A 10,218-nucleotide genomic window follows, 5' to 3' on the forward strand; every position below is an offset into this window, starting at 1 on the left:
TGTACATATTCAATTTTTATGATCGGTTATTTCAGGTTAACCGGTAAAAATGTTTTAATATGGTAATATATTTCTCATTTTGTACACATTTAATCCTTAATATTTTTGTACACATTTAGTCACTAATTTTTTTTGTTGCAAAATAATTTGTTTTTGTTTTTGTAATCATTCAATACTTATGAATGTTTTCTTTAAGTTTTTCTCACAACATCTTACATGGAACAATCATTAACGAGATGTTTTAGGCTTTTAATGTTTATGTCCATCGCGATCTCGACTACTTGGTTGCTTAAGACATGTGTTTTGAACGTTATAACTTTTTCATACTATCACGGAACGATCTTTATATCTATGCGTTTGTATTTTAGTATACTACAACTTTCGTTTAGATTACTCCCGTTAAAAAGTAATATATTTTTTAATTACGATTTTATATCCATACGTTTTTTATGAATGCTTGTATGGATGTTTTTTATATAAAATTGTAAGTAAAAAATATTATATTTTAATAGGAGCAATCTTAACGAAATTTATAGCAGATTTAAAAAACAAACACGTAGACATAAAGATCATTAAAATTAGATATCGTATGAAGAAGTTACGACGTTCGGAATACAAAACCTAAACCAAACCACAAGACCTATGCAACCAAGCAATCGAGGCCACGATGGACATAAGCATCAGTGGCCCTAAACATCTCATCAATCAGGGACAGACGTAGGATTTGGTAGTTGTCGGTCCGTAGTAGGTGTTGTCGGTAAGTAGAAAAAAGAAAAAAAATATCGAAAAATTTACATTGTGTACAAAAAAAAAGAAGGGGTTGTCGGTGTCATTACAGGCACCCAAAGAGAACCGTCCATGTCATCAATGATAATCTCATGTTAGATGTCATTTGAAAAACCTTAAATAAATCATTCATGAGTATTGAATTGGTAAAAAAAACAAAAAAATAACTTATTTTGAAACAAAAAAAAAATTAAGGGCTAAATGTGTACAAAAATATTAAGGACCAAATATGTACAGAATGAGAAATACATTACCCTAATAAGTCATTTTTCCCGGTTAACCTGAAGTAACCGGTTATAACGACTGGATGTGTACAGTTTAACAAGTTGAAGCGGTAAATGTGGACGAAAAAAAAAACTCAGTGACCAAATGTGTACAAATCGAAAAATATATTACCCTTTTAAGTCATTACGTTTTCATTTAATGTGTGTGTGTGTGTGTATATATATATATATATAATTGTAAGCAACTCTCTAAATAAAAAAAATGGGATATTAACAAAACTAACTTTTATAAAGAGTTAATTAATAAAAATAATCATTTTATTTAGGAATTTAAAAAATATTTTTTTTTATTGCAATATTTTAGATTAGTTATGTTTGTTCTAAGGATGTCAAAAAATCTCATAGAATCTCTTGCAATGCTGCATTGACATCCATAGTTTGTTCTATTAGTTTGTTCTATTGTACATGGTGATTGATTAGATATAGGATATAAGTATTTTGAAATCTGACATTATATATTCCGGAGCGTAGTCCGGAATGTATAGGTATTTTGGTACTGATATTTAAAATAATATTATAATCAAATTTAAGAATATTATGAGAATATGGTCTAAGAATATTATGATGTAACGCCCTAAATTTTAAATACCAATATTAACTTAACATGGTCACAAAACTCCTAAAATTCGAAAATCCTAATACTAATGTCATTATTAATAATAATAGCGGAAGCAAATAGAAATTTAAGTAACACTTGTTACGTTACGTCTTTCTCTAAACCTGTCGACTTCTTCAGTTTGAACTTTATCAATTCTATTCCCACTGCCACTTGCTTCGTTATTTTCTGTGTTGCGTGCATTTAAAGATTCTAATGGGTAAGCCTAAGTCCTAGTGAGTCCGTGGTTTTCATTCATATTGATATCAATAATATAAAAATAATGCAACAAATTATCAATTATAATTCTTTTCATCTCTTTCTACCTTTGGTGACACGTTAGGGGACTACTGTCATTTTCAGAGAACAAGTCTCTCTGTCGGGCACAACAAATATGCTTACGGCTAATTAATCAGAGTGTAAGCTCTCCGCCGCGTACTGACACCCTATATGACGACTAATAATAATATCGTATACTAATACACACGTTCCCTATTCATATGTCACCCACCCTTTCCACCCCTTTTACATGAAAAAAAGTTCATAAAATTCACACAAATATTTATAGCAATAACAATGGTAACATGGAATTTTAAACAAATTAGAATGAATTTTTTCATGCAAGCAATCATAAAATTCACACGAAACTCATCTTGTTGGCGTTTAGGTTTTAACCAAAGTTTGTCACGCTAAATGCACCCTACATTAAACCAATATTATTTTCTAAGGTTTCAATCCTAAAAAACACACTATACGATCATTTTGGTTCCCCTCCAATATGTCTCGTTCGTCCAACCATTTATCTAATTTTGTTATTTAAGTTAAGCGTTATCACTTTATTAGAAATGTAATTATTAGTATTTTTTTTAATAAAATTTCATTATGGCTACAAATAAAGTTTTCATTAGTTTTTCATCATTATTAACCGTTAATATCTAACAATCAAAAATAAAATAGAATATAATCACATAATTCCTATTAGAAAAAAAATTCGTTCAAAAATTCATTTACCAAAGCATAAATCAACATTATGAGTCCGTTATAGATGCCCAATCAAACTTAACAAATTCTATTAATCAAAATAGGTTTGAGTTTAATTCAACAGAAATACAAGGGCTAGTGAAACGATGTTGAATCCATAAGAAAACAAAAATCAAAACTCCAAGGTTGAATATGAAATTTCCTTTGCAACAGAACATCAATGTACCTAATGAGGATGGAACGTAACAACAAAGCGACACGTTATCATCCACACTTCCTAGTGACCTATAATTATATAGGGTGGATATGGTGCGGTGCGATTTTTGGTCAAAACTGCAACTTTGATTTTTTTAAATTTAGAAACCGCACCATTTGGTTTTTATGCGGTTCGGTTTTTGCTGTTTTTTATTGTGGTTTTTTGTGGTTCGTTTTTTTTTCCAGTTTTTTGTTAGTTTTTTTTCGTTTTGCATTTTTACTAAAACTCAAGTAACTCGGCGAGTTACCTTGACTAAGATGAGGAGTGTTAATCATTTATTGGAGATAAACTGATACCACTACCTCTTGGTTTGAAATCAAATTACATAACCACTCATCCAACATGTTTCTAATGCTTAAATATAATACAAATTTAATATAATATTTGTTTCACAAACACATACAATAATATCAATTAATATATTCATAAAAATGAAACTATATCACCAGTACTCTTCATATTTAAATGTTAAAAGAATATCATAAACATTATTTATTAATGTAAATATAATTGAATGTATGCTTAAAAGTATACAATTATCATCCGATTGATAAGATAGATATTTATATTTATAGAAATAATTGTCATAAGTTCTTGGTTCTTACAAATATCAACACTTTATATATATATATATATATATATATATATATATATATATATATATATATATATATATATATATATATATATATGCGGTGCGGTTCGGTTTTTTGCGGTTTTTGCAAAACTAGAAACCGCACCATCGGTTTTCATTTCGGTTTTGGTTTTTTGGTTTCGGTTTATGCGGTTTTTTCAGTTTTTTTAATTTGCAGTTCTGTTTTTGCTCATCCCTAATCCTATATCCATTTATGTTTATTCTTTTTCTAAAAAGAAAATCCTTAAATCCGACATGTTTCTAACTCACCTTCTCTCTCTCTCTCTCTCTCTCTCTCTCTCTCTCTCTCTCTCTCTCTCTCTATATATATATATATATATATATATATATATATATATATATATATATATATATATATATATATATATATATACAAAATGTCATCTTCCTTACCCGAAAATAACCCATTTTCTATTATTCCTAAATGTTTGGGAAACTTTAATTTTTTCTGAATTTAATACCAAATAATTTAATAAAACACACAATTATTTATCTCCACTTCTTTCTAACAATAATCCATAACCAATTATCTAATTTAGCTCCATAAACCGGTGGATTAAACAAATTATTGAAAATAAAAATGTTCCTTATGACTCTTTGTCGATTTGGTACCGACTGGATCGAATTGAGACACTAGGTTGAACCAAAATAAGTTTAACATGCATATACATCTATCTAAGCAACTAATCAAGCTTAACTTGAGTGATCATACCTTAATTTTAAGTGAAACTCCGAAAACTCTTCAAGAACTTCTAACACCAATTTCTCCCTTGATTCTCAACCTTTTCTTGCAATTCTAGTGGGGTTTTCATAGGTTTTTTCGAGCTTTATATAATGCCTAACATTGTAACTGCTAAAAACTTATGATTTGCTCGAATTTACTCCTCCATTGAAGGTCTTAATAAACCCTGGAGGTCTTAATAAACCCAAACATCTATGGCAACCATCCCTGTACAATCTTGATCACCTCCTCTCGAATGATCTTACTGATACGTTCCTCTAACACTATTGGTCTATCATGGCTGCCAGCTTCCGATCCTAACCCGGATCCTATCTCAAGACGTCTCGTAAGCACCATTCTGGTAAGACACAAGAAGATATCTAATAATCCATATAATGACCGGGGACCAACTCCCTACCCAACCCTAGGGGTTGTGACTTCCTTGATACGCGTATGGGTTTTGTGCTTTCAGTAATACGGGCTCATACTACCTTCCACACCTACCCATATTTGTCTCAAGTATTGTCACAACACCCTAACAATATGCATGACCATAACGAGTGCTTAATCCTCACTCCTAGAGGAATGCTAAAATATCTCATAACTAACCTACCGACCTCGCACAACCCACCCATCCACCAACTGCCACACGACCCTCCATTGGTTCCGGTTAACTATTGGATGAATACAGTCACATACCGCATGGCTAAACAATCTTAGACTAAAAGATTTAATCCCACAATAATTAGGCTCATACGAGAGCTACGCAGCAGGACCAAATCCATTATCCTAAGACCATTTAACCCATGTAGCATGTGACTTGGAGTATTCACCTAATAGTTAATTCACACATGAAAGAGTCATACAACAACCAATGAGGTACTCTACATAAGATAAGGCATCAAAGATCAGACAATTCCATCATACAGTTCCTGAGGATCCCTATCTTATCACTAGCATGTTATTCTAACGTATCACATAATCAACTAACTGCATGGTATTTTGGGGTCTACTTACTGGCTCAGGCTGATCGTACACTTCGCATCCTCCTTTCTTATTTTGAAAACCATTTAAAATCATTTTGAAAACATTTTCCTTAGTTTGAGACTGGATTCACACGAGTGTTCCTCTAATTCACTCAAACCAAGGCTCTGATACCAACTTGTAACATCAATAAAATTCGAGCCAATTTAAAACTTTTTAAATCATTTAAAACCATTCAGTTATTACAATTTGTTTTCAAAATAGTTTAAACATAAGAGTTACCATGAATCATAATCATCAATCGAGGATGTGTATGGTCACGCCTTCGCCTTCCCGCAGTCATCCACTGAAACTAAAACAATAAACTGATACTGTAAGCTCGAAGGCTTAGTGAGTTACTCCCAAAATACCGATACATTGCACATAACACATATACAAATAACAGCATGTACTGGGTCCACAACTTTACAGACTGGATTACCCCCTAGGCCCACAGTGTGAGTCTGGATTTCCTTGCGGGCCCACAACTCACATCTAGCTTGCCATTGAGCCCACAATACGAGTCTCCCTCAGGTTGTAACTGGAATGCTCCCGAGCCCACAGTACGAGTCTCCCTCAGCTCGTATCTGGAATACTCCCGGGTTCATTGGTTACCGCACGGATCAGTGTCACCTCAACCCATCCCACATAATATGTCAACATATATCATAACTAATGCTCATACATATAATCATATAACAACACAGGTAGTCCTACCGATTTACCTAACTGGCATAGAAACTACCATGCAACACTACTCATACTCAACATACAACCACTAATACAATATCATATCTAATGGCCGGCCTTGGTACCTTAGACCCTGTTGATATAGTGAGGATAACTCACCTCGTACTGTCGATCTGAACTGAATAATCGAACTCCCGAATCGTTGCCTCACCAAAAATCCCGAACTGCTGATCTCTCGACTCCCAAAGTTATCAATACCAAAATATCACTTAGTTCAAAACAATAATCCTCCTTAGGGTAAAATGACCATTTTACCCCTAATCCAACTTGGTCCATATCTAAGGCTCAAAATCATAATATAAAAAGCCCGACACTGGATTGGCTTCCCAAACCTACTAGTGGCCCACTAATGGCCCAATTTGCTAAATTCGTCCCAATCCTTCTTATGGGCCTTACCCTAAGCCCAAAAATCTCCTTGGCCCACATTATCTGACTCTTGATGGCCCATTAAGGCCCAAAGGATCAAAATTCCCCTGCATGGCCCAAACCGAGGCCCAAAATCCATAAGGCCCATAACTGATGATTACGTTGGGCATACTCCTATGTACGCTAAGTGTACTAGCCAAATGGTGCATACGCTGAGTGTACCTGCTTGTACGCTCAGCGTACTCCCTTGTTAAGTCATTTTCCCATTAAGTGCTTAATACTCAGATTCAGAAGCTATAATCATAGATCCAAGTCCTTTCCAACGTCTTAATCCATAAAGTCGCTGGCTTGGTGACTTTGCAATGCCCCAAACAAGTCCAAACTCCAAAAATGATATTCTACTTCCATGAAAGTGGTCTTAACTCTTGCATGAACCCATTAAGACCACCAAGATGACATCTTTCTGTCCTAGGGAGTCATTTAGCACTAAGGGTAGCAATCCTTAGCCTAGAAGCCGAATTTGGACTAAAAAGCTTCAACCTTTGGACCAAAATGACTTCAAAACTAAACCACACTAGATGTAAGAAATCTTAGATAAAGTTTATAACTTTATACCTCCAAGTGATCTGAAATGGAACCCCAAACTCGGATCTACTGCTTCCCCTTTGATCCACCACCTTTCTATACTCTTCACTTGCTTGGAAATGGCTTCACAATCACAAAAATGCTTTCTAATGACCTCCAAAGATCCAAGAACACTCAATGGAGGATTAGGGTTTCGTGGTGGCTGTATGAAGACGAGAGGGGGCTAATAATTGGGGTGTTATGTTCTTTATATAGTGACATGCTCTAAAAATTAGGGTTTAGGGTCTCTGAGAGTACGTTGGGCGTACCACTCGTATGATGGGCATACTCCTCCCCATACCCACGATCATTTATTCCACTATGTTGGGCATACCCAACCGGACATGTGCATGCTTCCCTTTCATACATGGGACTTGCTTGCCAAACATTTCCATTAGGGAACATTTATGCCAAAGGCTTTAAAGTGATTTAACTTCTTCATTCTAAGTCTGTTTCCGACGAACTTGATATCCACAAAATGGTGGCAAGAAGCCCTATATTCCTGACCACACACCCAAGCCTTAAACCTTCCGAATAAATCACGGGACCCTAAAAGACCGAATTGTTCATACCCTGGGCCTTCGAGACCGCCACAAAGTGCTTTTCAAAATGGGGTGTTACAATGAGTATGATAAATTTCTTATTATATGTTAGACATTTTACTAGTCCATTAAAGTGGTGCAAGTTTATATATAAGGACCTAAAACAACTATACAAAATGCATTGTCTTAATGAGAATTTTTGCATATTTTGGGTGGGTGCATGGAACCCACAAGATGTGGGAAAATTCCCCAAAAAAATATATAGGCCTTGAGTTCGTATGTCCACCGCATGCCACTTTTCCACAACTTTTATGTTTGAGGTCAATTTCCCTTCCCTTCACCTCCATTGGTCCTTATATGACGAATATAAGTTAGAAAAAGGTTATTTGACCTAGGATAGTGTGACCTTATAAGGATATTTTGGTCTTGTAGTAACCTATGTTTAAATTTTCAATAACTGGTGATTGAAGGGCTTTCCTTTCAAAGAAGATGTAGTTTCATTCTTAAACTTTTGAGGCGAGTTTACTGGGAGTACAAGTCCATATCTTTTTTCATACTTGATGTTTGATTTTATATTTAATTATGTTTTTCCTACTTGAAGTTTGATTTATATATATATATATATATATATATATATATATATATATATATATATATATATATATATATATATATGTCATTATCCATCATTTAGCCATAATCAAAATATCTTCATTATATTAATAATTAAATCCTGATTAGTGTCATGACAAAAATATCATCATTACAATCATAAAAAATGTTGATTCAACACAGTATGTTTCTAAATCTTTTCCAAGTCAATCACATATATCAAACCTCGCTAGTCATATAATTATAAACTAATAAGTGTCTTTCATCGTCGTCAAGGAATTGGATTTTTTGAGCTTTATATAATACCTAACATTGTAATTGCTAAAAACTTATGACTTACTCGAATTTACTCCTCCATTGAAGGTGACGGGTTTTAGGATTAAACCTCGTTATTTTGCCTAACTAACTCTAATTACACCTAGTTTTATTTCTAGAAAAAAACGATATATAAATTAATTATAATCTGATTATATATTTATTATTTTTATTTTTTATGTGTATTATTACAAACTTCCCCCTTCAAAAAATTCCGTCCTCGGAATTTGAATTAATCAAATAAATGAGGGTATTTAGTCTTCATATCTCGCTAGGTTTCCCATGTCGCATCTAAACCTTTATGATACTTCCACTGAACTTTCACCAGTAGTATCTCTATATTCCTTAACTTTCTGACCTTTCGATCTATAATTGTGACATGTTCTTCCATATATCGCAGCTTCTCATCAACCTTAATTTCTTGAAGTGGCATTTCCATGGCGGCATCTACTTAACTTGCCTCACTTCCCAAAACGCACCACACCCTTCCATGGGGACACTTTTAACATAACTTTATCACTAACCTAAAACACTATTAGCTTTCTTCTCTTATCTGCATAACTTTTCTGCCGATCCTGAGCAACTTTAATGTTATCCCTAATTGCCAGGATTTTTTCGGTAGTTTGCTGAACGAGTTCAGGTCCAGCCAATTGTTTCTCCCCCAACTCATTCCAATATAATGGAGTTCTACACTTTGTGCCATATAAAGCCTAATATGGTGCGACTTTTATACTTGTGTGATAGCTATTGTTGTAGGAAAACTCAATTAACGGCAAATGAGTTTCCCAAGACCCTCAAAAATCAATAACACAAGACCGTAACATATATTCCAAGGTCTGTATTGTCCGTTTGCTTTGCCCATCTATTTGCGGATGGTATGTCGTGCTCACTTTCACTCGAGTACCCATTTCTCGTTGGAAGCTACCCCAAAATGTCGACGTAAAACGACTATCCTGATCCAAAACAATAGACAATGGAACTCGATGCAGTTTGACTATCTTGTCAAGGTACAATTTAGCTAACCATTCCAACGAGTACGTCTCCTTAATCGGAAGGAAGTGCATTAATTTAGTTAATCTATCCACGACTACCCAAATCGCGTCATAGCCTTTCGGTGTCCTTGGTAACTTAGTCACGAAGTACATTGTGATGTGATCCTATTTCCACACTGGAATCTCCATCGACTATAACTGTCCATAAGGCCTTTGGTGCTCAGCCTTCACCTTCAAGCACGTCAAACACCTTTCAACAAAATAGGCTATGTCCTTTATCATACCTGGCCACCAGTAAAATTTTCCTAGGTCGTGATGATATTGTTTGTTATTGGGTGGATTGAGTACTTCGGCATGTGCACTTCTTTGAGAAGCAAGTTATGCACATCACCCACTCGTGGTACCCAAACCCTTCCTTAGAAGCACTTCAACCCACGACTATCCTTTTCCAATGATTGTATTACTCCCACCACACCTTCACTTTTCCACTTTTCTTCCTTCGAGTCCTCCTCCTAAATCTTCCTCAAATCATCTAGTAAGCTAGTGGTTACATTAATCATCATCATTCGAATCTTAGGTGGTTCTCTTCTTTCCTTACGACTTAATGCATCAGCTACCACATTTTCCTTCCCCGGATGATACAATATCGCACGGTCGTAATCTTTTAATAGCTCTATCCACCGTTGTTGTCTCATGTTCAGATCATTCTGATCAAA

This window comes from Lactuca saligna, chromosome 1 (assembly GCF_052625555.1).
Source record: "Lactuca saligna cultivar CGN05327 chromosome 1, ASM5262555v1, whole genome shotgun sequence".
NCBI lineage: Eukaryota > Viridiplantae > Streptophyta > Magnoliopsida > Asterales > Asteraceae > Lactuca > Lactuca saligna.